The sequence below is a fragment of the Rattus norvegicus genome, chromosome 2 (assembly GCF_036323735.1).
Source record: "Rattus norvegicus strain BN/NHsdMcwi chromosome 2, GRCr8, whole genome shotgun sequence".
NCBI lineage: Eukaryota > Metazoa > Chordata > Mammalia > Rodentia > Muridae > Rattus > Rattus norvegicus.
In genome coordinates, this window is record NC_086020.1 from 3,166,892 (window position 1) to 3,189,611 (window position 22,720).

A 22,720-nucleotide genomic window follows, 5' to 3' on the forward strand; every position below is an offset into this window, starting at 1 on the left:
ACTAGGAGGCAGAGAGAATTCTGGGATAGAGCCAGGTGGGAGAGATTTGGCCTGGAAAATGTGACCAGACAGACTCGTGGTTCCTGAGCACAGGTAATGAGCCACATGGCAGAATGTAGATTTCAGTAAGTGGGTTAGAATTTGTCAGAGAAGAGTCTAGCTCTATGGCCAAGGTATTTGTTAATATATTTTGAGTCTCTGTCTTATTCCTGGGGTCATGGGGCTGGGAGGAAGAACCAGGTCCAAACTTCTACAAATGACAACATGAATCCAAACAAAACCTAAATCTGAGCAATGACCAGTGTATAGTTTTGATTTTTGGAACAGGATGATGGATAGAGTCTGTGATTAGGCAATAGAAGAAGAAAGGTGGGACTTGAGGATGGAGTGGAGGGTCTCAAGAGAGAGGAGACCAAGGGAGTAGGAAGCCACCATGTGAGGAGATGGACCCTGAGCATGTTTCCTGGAAAAACAGCAAGTAACAAGGGACATTATGGCATGGAAATAGGTTAGTATAGCTGTAAACCTGCCCTATTAGGTTTATGACTTGTAAATAAAGTACCTGGTTTGTGTGTCTTTTACTTGGACTAGTTAGAGTGTTTAATTCCTTTTATTGGTGCCTTTGACCCAGAGATTAAGTCTCATGGTCTACTGAAATGAAGTTAGATATTGAACTGTGTATTTTTGGTGATGCAATAACTTTGTTGTTTTTCATAGAGCATTGAGGTGTTTCAATATGTTTGAAAAAGAGGCACTGAGTAGTATTTTTAACTATGTGCTACTGCAGTGTACACAGAACAGCCATGTTTGAAATTAGCTAAAGTGATAGGTTTGGGTCTTGCTTTACTAACAGTGTTGTTTGTAGCAGAAAGTTCTATAGAAGCACACATCATGCTTAACCTAATAGTATTATCCAGAGATAATGACCAATTTCTTTAATATACTTATCCATTATTAATGGACTTCTTTATGGTTCAGGTGCGGGCACATTTATACATCTGGGTGAGATTGCAAATTTGACTTGGATATTACAAATGCTGGTAAGCTGTTTTTCTATCGAAACTGGAATTATGGTCTGTAAAGCAGTTACTACTGACTAAAATTGAGCTCAGGTTTTTTTAGTCGAAGGTGCAGTTGTTTCATTACAGGTAGAAAATAATGCTATTAGACCGTTTTTACCTGTGCGTAAAAGAAAAATTTTAATTTTTAAGACAAAGTGTCATTATATTATATAAAACTATTTATATAATGTGCATATATTTGTGTGTGTGTGTGTGTGTGTGTGTGTATGTGTGTGTGTGGTGTGTGCGTGTGTTCACGCAGGCGTGCATGTATGTATGGATGTAGTGTATACAGATCATCTAGTTACACTGACTTAGTTTCTGGATATGGGAAACAGGAATCCAAACTTTCAAAAAATGATTAGTAAGTTTTTGTTTAATCAAATGGCTGGCAGAAACTTGAAATTTCTTTAATATATTAGTGTAAGTTCTATAGGAAGTTCTTTAAGGAAAGAAAAAGTAACCATTCCAAGAAACTTCTGTTCTGTTTTTCCTATTATATTGAGCTGCATAGTTCTCCTAAGCAAGGAGGTCGACTTCATCCTCCTTACCATATTCACCCTTGCCTACCCCAGGGACTGTCTGACAAGGTAACAGAATGGTTTACATTTATTAAAACATGATACCATGTGTTTATTCTGACACGTTTTTGTCTGAACACTGCTGAAGAATAAAAAAAGAATTTTACTAGTTTTTCTACTAAGTATAGAAATAATGGCCATTCATGCAGGTGTTTGGAACCTAAATATTTGCACCTGAAAATAATAGAAACCATATTTCCTTAATAAAATTTAAGGAAAACATATTTTAAAATAATGATTAAATCTTATACATGGACTATACATGGACTGACCCTGGACTCTGACCTCATAGGTAGCAATGAATATCCTAGTAAGAGCACCAGTGGAAGGGGAAGCCCTGGGTCCTGCTAAGACAGAACCCCCAGTGAACTAGACTGTTGGGGGGAGAGGGACAATGGGGGGAGGGTGGGGAGGGGAACACCGATAAGAAAGGGGAGGGGGGAGGGGGATGTTTGCCCGGAAACTGGGAAAGGGAATAACACTCGAAATGTATATAAGAAATACTCAAGTTAATAAAAAAAAATAAAATAATGATTAAATCTTATTTTAATGCAGACCTAATATCAGATTATCAGTGAGTAAGAATCCCGATTCTACGCAAAGAAATTGAATTGGTTCTGTTTTTTTCAAGAGTTGAAATTGCATCTTGTGGTTATGAAGGCAGGTATGGAGAAGCTAAGTGAGTTCTATTTCTTAATGGGTTGATTTCTTTTATATATTTTTAGAAAGATTAATCCTCGCAAGTCAGTTCTACAATTTCCACCTATGAAATATATATTACAAAAGGAAATATTTTAGTCTGAGTCTTTCATCTATACTACCATGTAAAGAATTTTAAATAACATAATAGTCCCTAGTGATCCTCCAATGAAAACCAAAATAATAATAATAATAATAATAATAATAATGATATTAATAATAATAATAATAGGCATTGTCATGTTTATCTTCCTTCAGGTATAAAATGGTAAGAAATTGAAAGCTACATTTTTCTTTTTCTTTTTCTTTTTTTATTTGAATGGCATTGGTGGGGTCTTATTTGTCAGTTTTTACAAATAAGAAAAACTCGCCTCACAACTGTTCATAACTGCAGTTCTGGGCAGTCCGTCTCTTCACGGCACAGTCACATACATTCAAGAAAACACACAGAAAATTAAGCTGAAATTCGATTTCCTTCTAAATTAAAAGTAAACTATTTTCTACCATTGCTGATGACCAATATTGGCATCTGTGTGGTGGGAAAATGAGGCAGGCAGCCGTTGGGGGTCAGTGCTTAAAGCTATTGATGAGGGTGGATCCACACACCTATGGGGATGCTGCCACAGGCAGCCAGCGACTAGAGATGTTACTCAACAGACAGTTTTCTGAGGGAGCAAAGCTTAAGTTACTGGGGGGTTGGCACTCTCTATGATCAGCGAAAAACCTATGAACTCTTAACTCCTTGGGGTCAGTGAGAAAGACCAGGGAAGAGAGAAAATTCACACACACACACACACACACACACACACACACACACACACACACACACACACAGAGTTGATGGTAGAAGGAACAGTGTTCCAGCCCATCATACACAAGCCTTAACAGATACACATAGTTGATGGATGCCCTAACCCTTGTGCTTTATTCTTTGTTCCATCACTTATATGTCCCAGCCAAATCTTTCAAGCAGCATTAAAATACAATGTAACTGTTTTAGTTTTCTTCTAGACAAAGACAGGAGCAATTATTTCATTATTTATCCTTAAAAAGTATTCTTAAAAGAATTTGTAATTACATCCTTGATTTATATGAAAACAAGTCACTATACCATTTATTTCACTTCTTAGTGTGTTTTTATTGAATTTCAGCAAGTATATTAATGAACATAAGAGGAAGGACCATGGAAAGGAGTATATCTCTTACATATTCACAGAAGATTATGCTAAGCAGGAATACTGCGTATAAGACCTAAATTTCATTTGAAGAACCTGACTGAGGAAGTGAAAAGGAAAGGATGGGAAGTAGGAAAACATTTGAAAATAAGACTGTTGACAGCCTGGAGAGGAAGGAGGAGATTGAAAATTTAAATTGTGCTACTTGAAACAATGTATTTTCATGGATACAAATATGTCTTTGCCTATTTAAAAAAGTACTAGTTATTATGAGGTAGGATTTATCCATGTCAGTTATGGTACAATATGCTGTAGGAATTTAATTCCTGGGGACTTAAATTGAAAGTTAGTGGTATGGTTATTTAAAAACTCATTAAAAAAATTTAAAAAGAGATAATTTCTCACTGTGATTGTGTACTTTTCTCCATATCCATTGTTTATATAAATACATATTACTTCTTCTTACCATCTTGTAAATGATGTTTAGTTACTTATAATAGTTTTTCTTTATGTGAGCATAGTTATAAACACACATGATAATATAAAATAATACAAAGAATGGTGTACTCTATCTTACTTATCTGTTTGTAAATACTCATTTGTTTTTTTTTGTTTGTGTGTGTGTGTGTGTGAATATGTGTGTGTGTGTGTGTGTGTGTTTGTACTTTTAATGTGAGTGAGGCATGTGCCTTGAGAGTGTGGTGGTTGCCGTGGCAACAGAAGGAAGCAGGTCTTTGTTACCTAAGGATGATGTCATTTCTGGATTCAGAGGCTAGCTGTAAACCACTTCTGATGATAACATATCTCCCCTTTTCTTATCATAGAGAGAAGAAAAAAGGGAAAAAGGAGAAGCCGATGCTAAAAGGTAAATAGGGGCTTTAGACCTCTTAAACTGCTCCCTGCTGTCTAGGAGCATTATCAGTTTTGGGATGTAGCTGATTTTCACCATCCGGGCCCACTTGATAGTTGTGTAAAAGGAACTGTTTGACCTTTTGGTTAGAAAATTTTGAATTTGTCTTTGAAGGAATATGGAAACAAGATTAATGAGGCAGGGAGGAAATAGTATCTCCAGGAAAATGTGGAGAAGAGGCATTAAGAAGGGCAGTATCCTATTTCCATGTAGGGTTTTGAGAAACCCAGGAATTGGAGGCCTCATGCTGTTCCCTGCATTTCTGGGTGTCTGATTGCAGCTGATGGAATGTATTTCTTACTGCCCCAGATTCGTTGACATAGAAACAGCATTCTTCCTGGAGAAACAGACAAGGACCACCTTCTTTAGCTGTCAGGACATCTAGTCCCTGTCTGTTCTGAAGCACAATTGCTGCCAAAGAATTGATCTTTTTCTGGATGATGAGCATGGTTTCATACATTCCTTGGAAACCGTTGTCAAGCTGGGATAAGAACTTCTGGTATAGGGTTAGGGAAGTCGTCGGCCCTGCTGTTCCAGTGCCAGCACCTGTAGCTACTCCAACAGCAACCAGGAATGGCACAACCTGCACTGCCCTCTTATGCTGGACAGGTATATGTCAAAAACTGGAATTGGTAGAGATTCTTTGCCATGTATTACTCCTAGTTCAGGGAAGGAACACCAGTGTGTAAACCCTTCCTGACCAGCTGGCAGGTAGGTGATGATATATACCAGCCCCACACAGAATTGACATGTTTTGGGCTGCAGGGCACTGCGGCAGAGATGTGGTATCAAGGATTGTGGTGCTATTGTAGCCTAGGGAACTGAGTTTTCCTTCAGAACATGTCCTGGATGTCCTAAAACTGTCACACCAATAAGAGGGATATAAAAAAGTATGGGGCGATGGCAGCATCGGAGTCAGGGCAGCTGATAAAAGCTGAGGTAAGGTTATTGGCCAGTATCACTAGAGAGGCTGTAATTGGCAATTGTGAATTAGTTTCAGGGGGGTACTGCGTAGCTAGCAGTCTTTAAAGTGACCAGGTTGGGTGCCATAAGGAGTTGGTACACCAAGGTCAGGCTCTGAATCAAAAGGCTAAATGACAAGTTAGTACCATTTGTGAGGGGGGATGTCAAGGACGTAAGGACTTTGGAGGACTGTTTGATTATTTCTCCTATTTTTCTGATATCTAGAGTTTGGGAAATTGGACAAAATTTCTCTGGATGTGGATAGTACTCACTGGAGACCCTGCTTGGTTTTTACATTAGAGCTTACCAACAACTCCTGTTTTTACCTGGGATTCCATGGGTCTTGTATATAGAAGAACAGGGTCTTGCATTGCTGACAGAAGTGATTTGTCCTTGATCCTAACATATGTATCTGGAACGACCAATATGGGCAGCCCCCATATTTATCTGGCCATTTTTTGCAATCATCTGGTCAAAGAGGAAGCAGACAAAGAGAACATAATGTGTAGAAGGAATGACAGATATAGGGATGACAGCAATTTGGATTGGCTCCCAGTATGGAGTGGTTTCCTGATCCTATTGGGAAAGTCTGTTTGTTATCAGTGGGGATTTCTTGAACCTCGAATCTCTAGATGTAAGTGATACCATGGATGGAAACGATCAGATGAGAAGCCCAGGTCTAATCCAGTGGAGTGGAGCGCAGATGCTAGAGTGGTGTCTCCTTCTTTGGAATTGGGCACAAGGTGGGTGGTCTCAACATCTTGTGGAGCTTAAGAGAGCAGGGTCCATGAAGGGCCCTACCATTTAGGAGAGAAAGCTAAGAGCTGCTGATCTGGAGGGGACAGAAGAACTTGGTCTCAAAGGTTGAGACAGGAGACAGCGTGTGGCCTTAGTCAGTGGTGGTCAGTAAAGTCCCATAGGAGAGAAAGGGGGAGACAAAGTAAGGGGTAAGTAAATGGTCTAGGAGAGGAGTGCATTTAGTTGAAAGACCAGGAGTTAGTACAGATATCCATACATGAGTTTGAAAGCTGAGACAAAGTGAAGTCATTTGGGGAGAGCTTGTAGGATAAAGTGAGCCAGAGGGAGGAGTTTTGCCCAATCAAAGTTACTGTGACAGTTTGACAAGAGTGGTTTATAGGGAGCAGTTAGTTCTTTCTACCTCACCTGAAGATTGAGGGTGGTATGGAATATGAAAAGGCCAGGTGATGTCTAGGGCCTTAGACAGAATTTGAGAAATTTGGTAAATTAATTAGGGACCATTGTCTCACTGAAGGGAGGCTGAGACACCAAATTGGGGATGATCTCTTGGAAGAGGAGCTCAGAAACTGTCTGAACCCTTTTGTTAGTTGTGGGATATGCCTCCACCCACCCTGAGAATGTGTCAATTAAAACTAGGAGGTAATTGGCACATTTGGCATGTGGGTAAAGACAAGTTGCCAGTCAGTTCCAGGAAGGGAACCTCTGGCCTGATGGGAAGAAAAAGGGGTGCTAAAATACCAGAGGTTGAAGTCTGACACTTGACAGACTTTGGAAGAGGCAGTGATGGATTTAAAAACTTAAGTCCTTAGGAGTAGGCTTCTGGTGGGTTTTACCAAAATAAGACAATGCCTTGCTGTTAGGATGAAAGATGTGGCCAAGATAGGACAGAATTTGATGAGTGTTAGGGAGTGAGAGTGGGGATGTGGCTTGCAGTGTAAGAATGTCCTGGGGACGGTGAGACATGTGCAGGCCCCTAAAGGCTGCAGCTCTGGCTGCCTCTTCAGCTCCCTTGTTTCCCTTGGAGACAATAGAGTCATTCATCAGGTGGGATCTGCAGTGGAAAAACCCAATAGCTGTGTGGAGATGGGAGGCCTTTAGCACGGCCATAATTTTGTTTGCATTAGTTACTGATCCTCCTTTAGTCGTAAGTACCCCATGCTCCTTCCAGTTAGGGGCATGGGTCAGGATGATATGGAAAGCATGTTTAAATCTGTGTAGATGTTGAGGGAATGTCCCTGTGCCAGTTGAAAGGCATGGGTAAGGACTACTACTTCAGCCTGTTGATTGGTGGTATGAGCAGGAAGGGCCTGTGCCTCAGTGTCTGACACTATGGGGCAGCTGGCTCTTATGGCTCCTTCATGTAGAAAGGAGCTTCCATCTGTATACCAGGTATAGATGGTCTGAGGCAAATTGCCCTCCTGTATGTGTGAAGGGTGAGGTAATAATTCCTCTAAGGTTTTAGTGCAGGTGTGAGATAAGGAGTGGTTAGTATTGGTGGAGAAAGAAGATTGGAAAGGCAGGTGTGATTGAAAGGGTAGTGTGGAGTCTTCTATTAGTGCTACCTGAAAAGAAAGAACCTTGGAGGGAGGTAGATTCTGTAAACCTTTGAAAGGTAGGAGCTGTGACATGTTATAAGAGGAGAAGACCATTATAGGCAACCCAAATGTTAGGTTTTCTTATCCTTGAATAAGGAGTTCAGTAGCTACTAAGGTACAAACACAAGGTGCCATCCCTGCATGGTTAGATCTAGTTTTTTTAACAGGTATGCTACAGGTAAAAAGGAGGGTCCCAGTTGGTGACCTACATTTCTAAATGTTGGTATCAGGATCTGCTTTTACCTCCAGCAATGATGTCAACTGGTCCCCTGAGTATCTGTTTTCAAGGCAACTGTCATCCATTTCCAGCATATATTTCATGTTACAGTTACACCACATTTCACATAAAAGGCAGATCTTTTCTGCCCTCATCCACTTCTCTCTCCTCTTTTCCTTTTTTTCCTCTCTTTCTCTTCTACCTCTCTTCATCCCTTGGCCTTGGTGTCTACCATTCCAATAAACCTCTGCACGTGGAGCCCTGTTGGCCTGGTGTGGTTTGTCCAGACGTGAGCCATAGAGCCTCGCTGTAAAAGACAATGTAAAAGGTGTTATGTGTATGGGTACTTAAAAAGACAACCAAAAGCCATCAGTGGCTGAACAAAGAGGAAAGTGAAAGGAAATGGATTCATGGGAGTTCAATCAACCTGATAACATTTTACATTTTATGCCCAGGTTTGGTGCCATAGGAGAACATCGTATAGTATAGTTGGTGACCTCCAAAGGAGCTGGGAGTTGGGTTGAATCTTGTGAAAAGATCAAATACAGAGAACTCATTCTGAACCGTACAGATCCCATAGGATGCTTTATGCTAAGAAATATAATGTCAGTGCTGGAATATTGTTATTGGTTAAAACTTAGGCTTTAATACCAAAGTACTCATTTTGGTTCAAACTGAATTTGAACACCTGCAGCGTGAAATACCGAAGAGGGCACCATCCCATATTACCCCATGTACCAGCAGGTCACATGGCACCAATGGGTCATTTGGCCCTGGTGGGCTATTCTCATCTTGACAGACTTTCTGGTCTGTAGCTCCAGAAATCTCTTCACCCAATTTGCTAAGTTACCTTAGAAAGTCACTACCATGACAATCCTCAGATCTGAGCATCCAAATTTATCAGCTGGTGGGGGTGGGGGTTTGGGGTGGGAGTGGGGCTGTACCTATCTCTGGAAATCAGTTGAGAAGCTGTGTAATGGCAAACACCATACAAACTTAATTTAGAATCAACAGGTAATTCAATCACTGGGTACAACTACTAACATCCTTATTAGTAAGCCATAGTAAATGAAATCCTACAGTGGCTGATCCTGAGTGATCGGAAATCTAAGTGGGTGGCTCCAGTTCATTATATCACCTACCCCAAGTTCTCCCACAATCCAACAATCCCAAGTCCCTTTTCTCATCTTCTCTTTCTCCCTCCAACCTGGAAGTCTAAGCTGGAAGTATATGTCCAGTGTTTGGTGCCCTGAAATCTTTATTCATTAAGGAAAAGACCTTGCCACAAACAGCCACCATATCAAAAACTAATCCTTATGAAATAAGTATGGTCATGGTTGATGTAGATACAACAGGTCATATGGTAAGGTGGAAAGAGAAAAGAAGATAAGTCTTGGATGCTTCTGATTAAGGTAGCCTTGACTACTCAGTGGTAGTAGCAATAGAGCCTGCCCAGGAAAAAATAAGGGGTGAGAACATACACATGACCTTTTCCTCTGACTTTCACATGTGTTTCCACACAAAAGGGTGTGCATTCACACATAAATATATACACATCACACACATGCCACACACACACACACACACACACACACACACACACACACACACACACACACACACACACACAGACGCACCCAGACCACATACATTTAAAAAGACAGATGTGAAAAAAAGGTTCATGGGTATATACCAACCACACTTGTATTTGTGTTTATATGTAGGCATGTGTGTACATATGTCTACTTGAATATTGTAAAATGTTTTTGAGTAATTTAGTAAATATGTAACTTATTTACATGTGTATATAGATGTCTGTCTGACACACAGTTAGATACACATAATAAATGCATAGGTTCTTTGTAAATTTGGTTTTGTCATGGAGTATATTGGTTTCTCCATCTTTGTTAATTGACAGTTTTGCTTGATAGAGTAGCCTGGATTTGTGTTCTCTTAGGGTCTGTATGACATCTGCCAAGGATCTTCTGGCTTTAATAGTCTCTGGTGAGAAGTATGGAGTAATTCTGATAGGTCTGCCTTTATATGTTACTTGATATTTTCTCTTACTGCTTTTAATATTCTTTCTTTGTTTTGTGCATTTGGTGTTTTGACTATTATGTGATGGGACAGATTTCCTTTCTGGTCAATCTATTTGGAGTTCTGTAAACTTCTTATAAGTTTATGGGCATGTCTTTCTTTTCTTTAGGGAAGTTTCCTTCTATAATTTTGTTGAAGATATTTACTGGATATTTATGTTGGAAATCTTAGCTCTCTTCTATACCTACTATCCTTAGGGTTGATCTTTTCATTGTGTCTTGGATTTATTTAATATTTTGGGTTAGGAGCTTTTTGCATTTTACATTATCCTTGATGGCTGTGTCAGTGTTTTCTGTTATCTTCTGCTGATGAGATTCTCTCTTCTATCTCTTGATTTCTGATTGAAAATACTTGTGTTTCTGACACCTGATCTTCTTCCTTCTTTTTCCATCTCCAGGGCTGTCACCCTTTATGCTTTCTTTATTGTCTCTATTTCCATTTTTAATTCCTGGATGACTTTGTTCAATTCCTTTACCTGTTAGTTTGTGCTTTCCTGTTGTTCTTCAGGATATTTCTGTGTTTCCTTTTTAAAGGCTTCTATTCCTTACCTGTGCTGTGCTGTATTTCTTTAAGATAGGTATTTATGTCCTACAAAGAATAATAGACCGAAAACTCAAACACAAGTAGAAAAACTAACCCTAAAAAAGCACAAAAGGAATCTTCTTGCAACAAAACCAAAGGAAGAGAAATACACAAATATAATTCCACCTCTAACAACAAAAAATAACAGGAAACAACAATCCTATTCTTTAATATCTCTTAATATCATGGACTCACTTCTCTAATAAAAAGACATGTAAAACAGAGTGGATACTTAAAGAGGACTCAGTATTTGCTGCAAACAGGAAACCCACATAAGTGACAATGACAGACATTACCTCAGAGTAAATTGCTGGCAAATAATTTTCCCAAGCAAATGGTCCAAAGAAAAAAGCTGGAGTAGCCATTCTCATATCGAATAAAATCAACTTTCAACTAAAAGTTTTCAGAAAAGATAAGGAAGGACACTTCATATTTCGAAGGAAAAGTCCAACAAGATGAACTCTCAGTCCTGAATATCTATGCTCCAAATGCAAGGGCACTTGCATTCATAAAAGAAACCTTACTAAAGCTCAAAGCACATATTGCATGTCACACAATAACAGTGGGAGACTTCAACACCCCACTTTCATCAGTGGACAGCTCATAGAAACAGAAATTAAACAGAGACATAGAGAAACTAACCTAAGATATGAGCCAAATGGACTTAACAGATATTAATAGAACATTTCATCCTAAAAGGAAAGAATATACCTTCTTCTTACAACCTCATCGTACCTTCTCCAGGACTGACCATATAATTGATCACAAAACAGACCTCAGCAGATATAAGAATGAAATAATTGCATGCATCCTATCAGATAACCATGGATTAAGGCTTGTTTTCAATAACAACAATAGTGACAGAAAGCTCACGTATACATGGAAGCTGAATAACACTCTACTCAATGATAATTGGTCATGGAACAAATAAAGAAATAAATTAAAGACTTTTTAGGATTTAATGAAAATAAAGGTACAACGTACCCAAACTTATGGAACACAATGAAAGCAATGCTAAGAGGAAAACTCACAGGTCAAAAAGAAATTGGAGAGAGCATACATTAGCACCTTGACAGATCACCTAAAACCTCTAGAAATAAAAGAAGCAAATGCACCCAAGAAGAGCAGAAGGCAGGAAATTGTATTAAACTCTGGGCTGAAATCAACCAAGTAGAAAGAAAAAAAGGAATATACAAAGAATCAACAAAAGTGGGAGCTGGTTTTTTGAGAAAATCAACAAGATAGATAATAAACCCTTAGCCTGACTAACCGGAGGGCACAGAGTATCCAAATTAACAAATCAGAAATGAAAAGTAAGACATAACAAGAGAATCTGAGGAAATTCAGAAAATGATCAGATCCTACTACAAAAGCTTATATTCAACAATACTGGAAAATCTGTATGGAATGGATAATTTTCTAGAGAGATACCAGATACAAAAGTTAAGTCAGGATCACACAAAGCATCTAAACAGTCCCATAACTACTAAAGAAATAGAAGTGGTTATTAAAAGTCTCCCAATCAAATGAAGCCCAGGACCAGGTTTGTTTAGTGCAGAATTCTATCAGACCTTCATAGAAGATGTCATAGCAATATGGTGCAAACTATTCCATAAAATAGAAAAAGAAGGAACACTACCCAATTCCTTCTATGAAAACATAATTATGCTTGTTGCTGTTAAATATTGGCTGTGCCCATCAAGAAAGAGCACATGAAACCAATACCAACACGGTTTCTTGTGGTGAGATTTAATAATTCCCTTATTGAATACAAGGGGAAGGGACCAGAGAAAGAACAGAAAAGAGAGTGAGGGGGGAGGGAGTCTGCTTTTATTTGTACTGTGAGGTAAAGATGCCCAGGTGGAGGTGAGGCTTGAGCCAAAACATCTTCTGGGACTGTACAGTGTTAATGCTAAAGGCAACACTTGATACCAACAATGCTTATACCTAAACCACACAAAAAAACCAAGAAAGAAAGAGAACTTCAGAGCAATTTCCCTTATGAATATCAAAGCAAAAATACTCAATAAAATTCTTACAAACCAAATCCAAGCAACCATCAAAATGATAATACATCATGATTAAGTAGATTTCATCCCAAGGATGCAGAGATGGTTCAATATATGGAAATCCATCAATGTAATTCTCTAGAGGGGCAGGCAGTGAAAGGTACACTGATTCCTGCTGGAGATAGGTTGAATCCCCAGGACACTTAAAGGGGACTGCCGGTGCCTTCCCAATTTCCCAGGATAACAGGACCCCCCAAAGACCTCTTTCAGAGGTTTGAGACAGAATAGTCATGTAGGGCAATGCTGCAAGCCCCTTCAGCACAGGTCATGTAGGCTCAAGACAGATCAGAGGTGGAAGCAGGACCACACCTACAAATAAGTATATGAGGAGGTCTTCCCAAGCTCTCAGGACAAACCAATAGGAAGTACCTTCTGTCAGACACTTACCCATTCACAAAATTATTTAAGCACAATGAAAGGCATGCAGAAATTATTCCATTGTCTATGAGCTTCTGTTATAAGAGCTATTACTCTGCCACTTGGAGATGAGATCTGCTCTCCAGAAATCATCACTGCCAGAATCTCCCTTGCACTCCTCACTGGCTAGTCAGTCCCCTGCTGGTTCAGCCCAGCCCAGGTAACCAAAGTGGCAGGCAGTGGGTGTAAGGAGAAGGACAGGCAGTTGGGGTGGCAAAAAAATTTTCCCCCTCCCTGCCTGAGATCTTTCTCCCTTTACCTGTACCCACACAACTAGCCACCCTGGTCAGAGACCACTGTGGAGAGCACTCTGGCACCAGAGCCCTACAATGTAGTGCTGGAACAATGATCAACAAAACTGCAGTGTGGGAAGGTGAGTCACCTCCCCCAACTCTGGAGACTAGCAACCTATCTTTTCCTGCTGACTTTTCAGTCAGCCCCATCTCAAGCTTAGGTCAAGCTGAAGGGGCAACTGAAGGCTCCTGGCCAGAGCTACTCTCTGGAGTTGGCTGAAGGTCCCTCTAGCCCCTGTCTAAATCCTGACAGCCTGCAAAACAGCCTGCAATTGGTTTTGGCAGATTCCCTATCTAACCTGGGAAAACAGTAGACACTTAAAGGCACAGGGCACCTGCTCATTCTTTAATCTGCAGGAAGGCTTAACGTTTTGGACTTCTGTGGAATCCCCCAAGGCCGATAGGCCAAGGGAATGTTCCCATTGGACAAACCATTTCTCCTCTTTCCTGTAACAGACAGTACACTGACACATACAAAAACACAAAATTAAAAAAAAAAATCCTCAATTCCTGCGACCCCCCCCCCTCCGGCAGTGTTCTTGCAGCTTTCCACAGCCCAACACCCACCCTGTGGCAGTGTGGGGTAAGTGGGGTAAGTAGTCAAACTTCTAAGTCCTGTATCACCTAGGGGATGTGCCCTGTGGCTGAGCTGATGCAGAAAACCCCCAAGGCTTCAAAGGAGACACTAAACAGTCTGTCTTCTCCTTGCTGTCCCCACCCCCCAGGGCAGGACTCCATTAAAAAAACAAAGGAGCTTCCACCTGCCTCTCCCCTTACTCCACCTTCCCCCATCAAACTAAGGAGATCTCTCCTTAGAGGTAGTGGTTAAAACAGCCAAGCAGATAAAGACCACATTAGGACAGAAGATATCACCTATAAAGACAATGGAATACCCAAGGAGACCCAGAACCCCCCCTCCAAATCACCCCCAATTCTAAGGGTCACTGTTGACAGCACACCTAAAAGCTCTAGAACAAAAGGAAATAAATAAACCTAAGAGGAGTAGAAGGCAGGAAATAATCAAAATCAGAGCTGAAATCAACCAAGTACAAACAAAAATGAGTATACAAAGAATCAGCAAAACCAAGAGCTGGTTCTTTGAGAAAATCAACATGACAGATAAACCCTTAGACTAACCAGAGGTCACAGAGAGTGTATCCAAATTAACAAAATCAGAAATGAATAGGGAGGCATAACAGCAGCATCTATAGTAATTAAAAAAAAATTACATCCTACTACAAAAGCCTATATTCAACAAAACTGGAAAATCTGGAGGAAATGGACAATTTTCTAGACAGATACCAGGTACCAAAGCTAAATCAGGAACCATTAAAACACCCCCATAACTCCTAGAGAAATAGAAGCAGTTATTGTTATTAAGAGTCTCCCAACCAAAAAGAGCCCAGGTCCAGATGGATTCAGGTTTGAATTCTACCAGACCTTCACAGAAGACCTCATACTAATACTGTTCAAACTATTCTACAGAATTGAAACAGATGGAACACAACTAAATTCCCTCTATGAATTAATAATTATATAATAAGGTTATACAATTAATCTTATACTGAAACCACACAAAGACCCAACAAAGAAAAAGAAGTTCAGACCAATTTCCCTTATGATTATTGATGCAAAAATACCCTTGAATGTCTTAAAACAGAATTCAAGAACACATCCAAATGATCATCCATCATAATCAAGTAGGCTTCATTCCAGGAATGCAGGGATTGTTTAATATACAAAAATCCATCAATGTAATCCACTATATAAACTAACCCAAAAATAAGAATGACATGGTCATTTGATTAGATGCTGAAAAAGCATTTGACAAAGTTCAATACCCCTTCATAGTAAAAGTCCTGGAAAAATCAGGAATTCAAGTCCCATATCTGTATATAGTAAAAGCAATATACAGCAAACCAGTAGCTAACATCAAACTAAATGGAGAGAAAATTGAAGCAACCCAACTAAAATCAGGAACTAAACAAGACTGCCCACTCTCTCCCTACCGATTCAATCTAATAGTCGAAGTCATAGTCAGAGCCATCAGATAGTGAAAAGAGGTCAAAGGGATACAAATTTGAAATGAAGAAATCAAATTATCACATTTGCAGATGATATGATAGTATAGTTACGTGACCCCAAAAGTTCCACCAGAGAACTACTTAACCTAACAAACAACTTCAGCAAAGTGCCGAGGTATGAAATTAAATGAAACAATTCAGTAGCCTTCTTCTACCCAAAGGATAAACAGGCTTAGAAAAAAATTAAGGAAATGACACCCTTCACAATATTTCCAAGTAATATAAAATATCTTGGTGTGACTTTAACCAAGCAAACGAAAGATCTGCATGACTAGACCTTCAAGTCTCTTAAGAAAAAAATTGAGGAAGAACTGAGAAGATGGAAAGGTCTTCCATGCTCATGGATTGGCAGGATTAATATAGTAAAGATGGCCATTTTGCCAAAAGCAATCTATAGATTCAACACAAGCTCCATCAATATCCCTACTCAATTCTTTATAGAGATAAAAAGAGCAATTTGCAAAACCCAGGATAGCGAAAACTATACTCAACATTAAAAGAACTTCTGTGAGAATCACCATCCCTGACTTCAAGCAGTATTACAGAGGAATCGTCATAATAACTGTATGGGATTGGTACAGAGACAGACTGATAGATCAGTGGAATAGAAGTGAAGACCCAGAAATAAACCCACACACCTATAGTCACTTGATCTTTGACAAAGGAGCTAAAACCATTCAATGGCAGAAAAATAACATTTTCAACAAATTGGAGGTCAGCATGTAGAAGAATGCAAATTGATCCATTCTTATTGCCATGTACAAAGCTTAAGTCCAAGTGGATCAAGGCCCTCCACATCAAAGCAGATACACTCACACTAAGAGAAGAAAAAATGAGGAAGTGTCTCGAACACATGGGCACTGGGCAAAATTTCCTGAAGAAAACACCAATGGCTCATGCTCTAATATCAAGAATCGACAAATGGGATCTCATAAAGCTGTAAAGCTTTTGTAAAGCTAAAGATACTGTCAATAGGATGAAATGGCAACCAACAGATTGGGAAAACATCTTTACCAATCCTACATCTGATACAGGGCTAATATCTAAAATATACAAAGAACTCAAAAAGTTAGAATCCAGAGAGTGAAATAACCCTATTAAAAATGAGGTACATAGCTAAACAAATCATTCTCAGCTGAGGATTATCGAATGGCCAAAAAACAGCTAAAGAAATGTTTAACATCCTTAGTCATCAGGGAAATGCAAATCAAAACAACCCTGAGATTCTATGTCACACCATTCAGAAAAGCTAAAATAAAAAACTCAGGTGACAGCAGATGCTGGCGAGGATATGGAGAAAGAGGAACACTCTTCCATTGTTGATGGGATTGCAAACTGGAACAACCACTTTGGAAATCAGTCTGGAGTTTCCTCAGAAAATTGGATATTGCACTACCTGAGAACCCAGCTATACTTCTCTTAGGCATATACCCAAAAGATGTTCCAACATACAACAAAGACACATGCTCCACTATGTTCATATCAGCCTTCTTTATAATAGCCAGAAGCTGGAATGAACCCATATGACTTTCAAAAGAGGAATGGATTCAAAAAAGTGGTACATCTACTCAGTGGAGTACTACTCAGCTATCAAAAACAATGACTTCATGAAATTCATAGGCAAATGGAATGAACTAGAAAATATCATCCTGAATGAGGTTACTCAATCACAGGAAAACACACTTGGTATTCACTCATTGATAAGTGGATATTAGCCAAAATGCTCGAATTACCCAAGATGCAATCCACAGACCACAAGAAGCTCAAGAAGAAGGATGACCAAAATTCAGATGCTCCCACACCTTAAAAGGGAATATACATATATGTGTGTATGTATATATATGTATATATGTATACGTATATATATGTATATATGTATGTATATGTATATATACGTATATATATGTATATATGTATATATATGTATACTAGATACAATTGATGAAATAATAAAATGCATCCTGAAAGGAACCGGATATAGATCTCTCCTGAGAGACACATCCAGAGGATGTCCAATACAGAAGTCAATGCTAGCAGCAAACCACTGATCTAAGAACAAGACCCTTGGAGGGAATTAGACGAAATATTAAAACAGTTGAAGGAGCATGCAACCCCATCAAAACAACAATGCCAACCAAACAGAGCTTCCAGGGCCTAAACCAGTACCGAAAGACTATACATGGCATAATCCAAGACTCCAACCGCATATATAGCAGAGAATAGAAATGTTGGGGCACCAGGGGAAGGGGAAGCCCCTGGTCTTGCCAAGGTTGGACCACCAGTACAGGGGAATATGGGATGGGTAAAGTGGATGTATAGGGGGAATACCTGTATGGGGGAGGGGGATGGGAGGGAATGGGGGCTTATATACAGGAATTTGGGAAGGGGAATAATGTTTGAAATATATCTAATAAATATTTTATAAAATTAAAATTTAGGAACCAAGAAGATGCCAATGCCAGTTCTAGCTATAATGTTTAGGTCCTGAGATGGAGAAGGGGAGTTAACAAAAGTGAAGACACTGACCATCTTTTGATTTTTAGGCAAGTGGTCACAAATAACTTGAGCCTTCTATATTTATACAATGACAATTGTGCTTATCCAAGCAGTGGTATCATTGCTTATATTATTAAAAGAAATCATAATATCCATATTTCAAAAGCTCTATCTTTACACAAATCCCCCAATAGTTCCCCTTCCTCCTTCTCTCATTCCTTGGATCTGTCACCACCTAAACTTATTTTGCATTAAAAAGCACAATTTCAGCAAGACAAAAGAGATGTCTGGCCAGGCTCGTCCTGTAAACAGGAAGATATACCTGTCTGGTAGTAAACATGGTTACATAGTTATGCATGGTGAGAGGCCGAATTAAACATTTGTTGGTAAACTATCTCTAGTTATAATCTCCTATCATAATTCCCTTTTAATTGCAGACAGACAAGTTCATTTTACAAAGCAGATCTTCTAGACATCTTTCTAATATATAGATCTTTGTAAGATGTAATCATTCTAAGAGCCATTTTCAAGTCTCTATCAATCCAACATAATGTCTGCATTTTCCATGTCTCTACTGATCAGATATAGCTTCTTAAAAACAGTTATGTAAGCAGGACCTACCTCTCTCCACAACTGACACAGAGTTGCTCAGTGTGACTGGGTACTTCTCTAAAGATATGATTATAAGTCTCAAATTCCCAGGATTTATAGTAACATCTGGAGGATTGATAGATACAAAAAGAGGTGAAGACCATTTTATCCCTTGAAAGAGTTTTGAGAAAAATGTAGAATCATCCACAGTGACTTAGTCTCTGTGACTCCAGATGGCCTTGTCCATGACTGATGAAGTGCTACAGTTTTGATAATGACTATATGCAGTACAATGAAGGAAAGGAGAGCTTGTAGGGCATGCAAACTTGGTACTAAATATAAAGGCCACCAAATTTACCTTGTCAACTGAGAAGTGGTTTTCATGGATTTGCCATAGTAGAATCCTGCCACTGAAGCACTTATATGCTATTCCTTGCAGCAGCTACATGGCCACTGCCAGAAAGAGGTAGCACCTCTGCTAAATTATTTCTGATACATGCATGAGGATCTGAGTGCAGTCTCCAGAGAACATGTAAAAAGTCATGGGACTGTGTTCCAAGCTAATCATCCCGGTGCCTGTGAAATGGAAAAGAAAGAAACCCTGTGGCTTGACAGAGCCCCATTCTAGCTATATTGGTAATTCTATGGTCAGCTTGAGACCATGTCACAAAATCAATACAGTAGAGAGTGACTGAGAATGATACCCAGTATTGACCTTTGACCTCCTTATTCACACCTGTGGACATGCAACTGCAGACACATGTGCCCCCACACAAACATGTACACACAAAGTACTGTGACCTTATAAGCAGACTCAAGCCTCTTTAGAAAGTTTCATGTCATTTTTTACCCTGCAACATCTCTCATACAGCACACTGTTCCTTACTGTTTGCACTTTATCTTTTCTTAGTTTTAGATATATTATGCCCATTGTCTATCATAATGAATTTCATCTTTAAAAATAACCTCAGTATCATTATATTCATTCAGCCTTCTTGTCTTTAGGCAACAGAAATCATTTTTTTAACTTATTTTTACAGGAGACTGGAGAGTTGACGGAGAAGTTAAGAACATGTACTACTTCTGAAGAAGACCCATGTTAGATTCAAAGAACAAGATGACTCATAATCACGGGTAATTTCAGTTTCAGGGACCCAATACCCTTTCTTTTCTAGCCTCCACAGGCAACCCTATGCAGGCAAATATTCACACATAATTTAATAAAGACACACCCCACACACACACACGTTTACAATTTAAATTATTTTCTGGCCTTATTTTTTTTTACTGGGACAAAGAGGGTAAAATTATTCAATCTACTTCATATTTCTGAAGGGGAACAACATTTTGCCTTCTCGATAGGAGAAAAACCCCTCCAGATTTAGAGGCATGTAAATCCAAGTTGACAAAAGTGTCCATCATATAAACTAATGTGCCTTTTGAATTGTCTTTTACTTTTCCATAATGGGTATTGCTTACAATTATGTTGCTGCAGATTTGGTTTTACCACAGGCTTCTTTGATGCTCTGAGCTGCTTTGATTTTAATTTCTGCTCCTCTCTCAATTAGCTTCTAACCCTACATTGTTATTCTATCTTATCATTCATTTTATAACATCCATGCTCCATAAATTTGAAGAAGATAACAACAATTGCTGCTTAAAGTGTACTTCTTTTCCTTATAGTCACCCTTGAAAAACATAGTCTTTTGCCTTTAATTGTTGTTTTGTTTCTTTGATACAAGCTTTTTCCTTGAGTATAATAATACTGTTTTACTCTTTTAAATTTATCCTTTCCAAGTAAGACAATAGAAAATTTGTGGGGGTGCTTTGTAAATGAATATGAGGATGATCCCTATTGTCTATATTTTGATGTCTTCTACATTTGAAAAATGAGTGCTGATTCAGCAACTAAATCTTGCACAGGCAACTACTGTGGAGAGTCCAGTGGAAGTATTCCAGGACTCCTGATGGATGTCAGATCCCCTTGGACTCATATACCTGACATTTTTAACTAGTATATTACCCTAAACCCAGGTTGTTGGGGTATTTTCTTTCATCCTCTACCTCATATGTCAGAAAGAACGAAGAATATCATATTGGAACAAGGTCACTTGATTCTATTTCACGATGTGACTAAGAAACCTGGAATCTCCTAGTCGTATTCCTGATTTGATTATAAAGGATAACATTTTGTTTTATTTCTCTAGTTACATACAGTACATTTCAGTGTAGATGCCTATTCCTCTACCATGCAAGGAAAGGTCCCTATAAATCTAAGTGATACAAATACAAGTGCTATTGTCTGGTCACCCTGGTTACACAATTCCACTGTGGAAAAGTCTCTGGAATCTACATGCCCCATATTTAAGTTTTTTGATTCACCAATCTGAGTAATACATGTTCATGAGTCTGAACTTATTTTATCCAGGAGTTGTTTAGCTTATCTCTGCAAGACCAAGTTGCCTTCATATGAACTATGTATGTATTCTTTTTTTAATTCTCCATATTTGCACGGAGCCATATTGGATTTGGGCCTAGCCGCTTTTTGACTGCATGGTTCAAAGTGACTCTGGGCTGTTTGGCCACAGAGTCTCACCCCGAAGATGACTGCCATAAATCTTAAGATTGTTGGATAAAGCCTCTCCCATGAATTTACGGCACAGGAGTATAACATTCAAGGGATGCCTCAGCTCGAGCAGATACCAGTTATCTCCTCAGTCAACACCCAGTATCTCCACCACCTGACCTCATCGCCTGACATCTTTGCCTCCAGCTATCACTGCCTATACCCTTGTCTCCCCCTCCTTCATATTTCACAAAGGTCACTCCCCCTACCAGAAAGCCTTAAAAGCTGCAATGTTCATCCCAATAAACGAGACCTTGACAACAGAATTTGCTTGGTCTCCTTCTTCTCTTCACCCCCATTTTGGCCCACAGGTAGAAAGCCTCTTCGGGACTCTGAATAACTGGGTCCCCGCTGGCGAGGACAAGTGGCGCCTGAACAGTGACCCCGAAGCAATTGTTTTATTGATGAAAAGTGTCCCTGGTTAATTTTAAGCAGTGTGGGGCTAGCTTAAGTAAAACTTGTAATAAAAAAGGGACAAGGTAATGGTAAAGTGTTTTTGCATATGCGTTCTTTTAGAGTTATATTTTAGTCTTTGGACCCTGACTAGAGATAGTTTACACCATAGACATGAGAGAGAATGGGTTTGAGAAAAACAGTCCTCCCGGACTCTCCGCAGATGCTTTGGAGAAATGCTTATTTCTGGTTCTGGGTTCCATAGGTAGGATATGTAGGACACCATCTAGTTTTTTCCCTCTATGTCTATTGTCTGTCCTTGGTGCACCAATCTGTCCATGTCTGTCAGTTTATGTCTGTGGTTTTTGTTTCTCGTTGCTTGAATGTTTTGTGTTTCATGTTTAAAAGAAAAGGTTAAAATTTTAAATGCTGGTTGATTCACCCATTGATGTAGTTTTAACTCCTTTCAAGAAAGGTACAAATAAATAAAAAGTTTCAATTGGCTTTTGGAGCCTGCATCTGTAGCTAGAAGCCTAAGTCCACTGGGCAAGCTCCCCAGGGGGCTGGCTAAATGTTTACACTAGCCGATCCTAAAGGCACTAGGAGCTTCACAGCTTCTATGGTAATGAAACTGATAGCTGTTTCTCTTAGAAAAATCCCTGACTTATTATTTGACTTAGCAGGTGACAAGGTGCTTCTCTTAATATTACAGCTAGAAAAAGTAAAAAATGGTGCTTGGTCTAAATATCAAAGATATGTGTAGCCACTTCAATTTTGTTTCTGATTGGTTTTAAATGTATAAATATGCTCTACACACCTTGGTTATGTACTATTGGCTTTTAAGTTATTAGATATGGTTAAAAAGGTGTAACATTGGTAACAGAAAGTTGGCTTAAAATTATAATTTAGATGAAGTCATTCTAGATAACATGTGACATGGGCCTGGTTGCCTTGTCACTGTTTGGCCTTAGCCTTAGATTGTAGGATCAAAAGCCTCTCCCTGTAATTTATGGCACAAGAAGTTTACATTCATGGAATATTTTCAGCTGCAACAAGACCCTTCTGGTTCTCCAACAAGGTTTGACCCCTGCTGAGCCCTACCCTTGCATGTG

At 39.2% G+C, this 22,720-nt stretch overlaps 1 long non-coding RNA gene across 1 annotated transcript; it reads left to right on the forward strand.

Moving 5' to 3' along the window:
- Positions 1-4,287: 4,287 nt before the first annotated feature.
- On the forward strand, positions 4,288-21,475 carry LOC120100641 (uncharacterized). Its single transcript, XR_005500424.2, has 3 exons — positions 4,288-4,381; positions 19,630-19,723; positions 21,018-21,475. It is a non-coding gene; the product is annotated as an uncharacterized LOC120100641 (long non-coding RNA).
- The last annotated feature ends 1,245 nt before the right edge of the window (positions 21,476-22,720 follow it).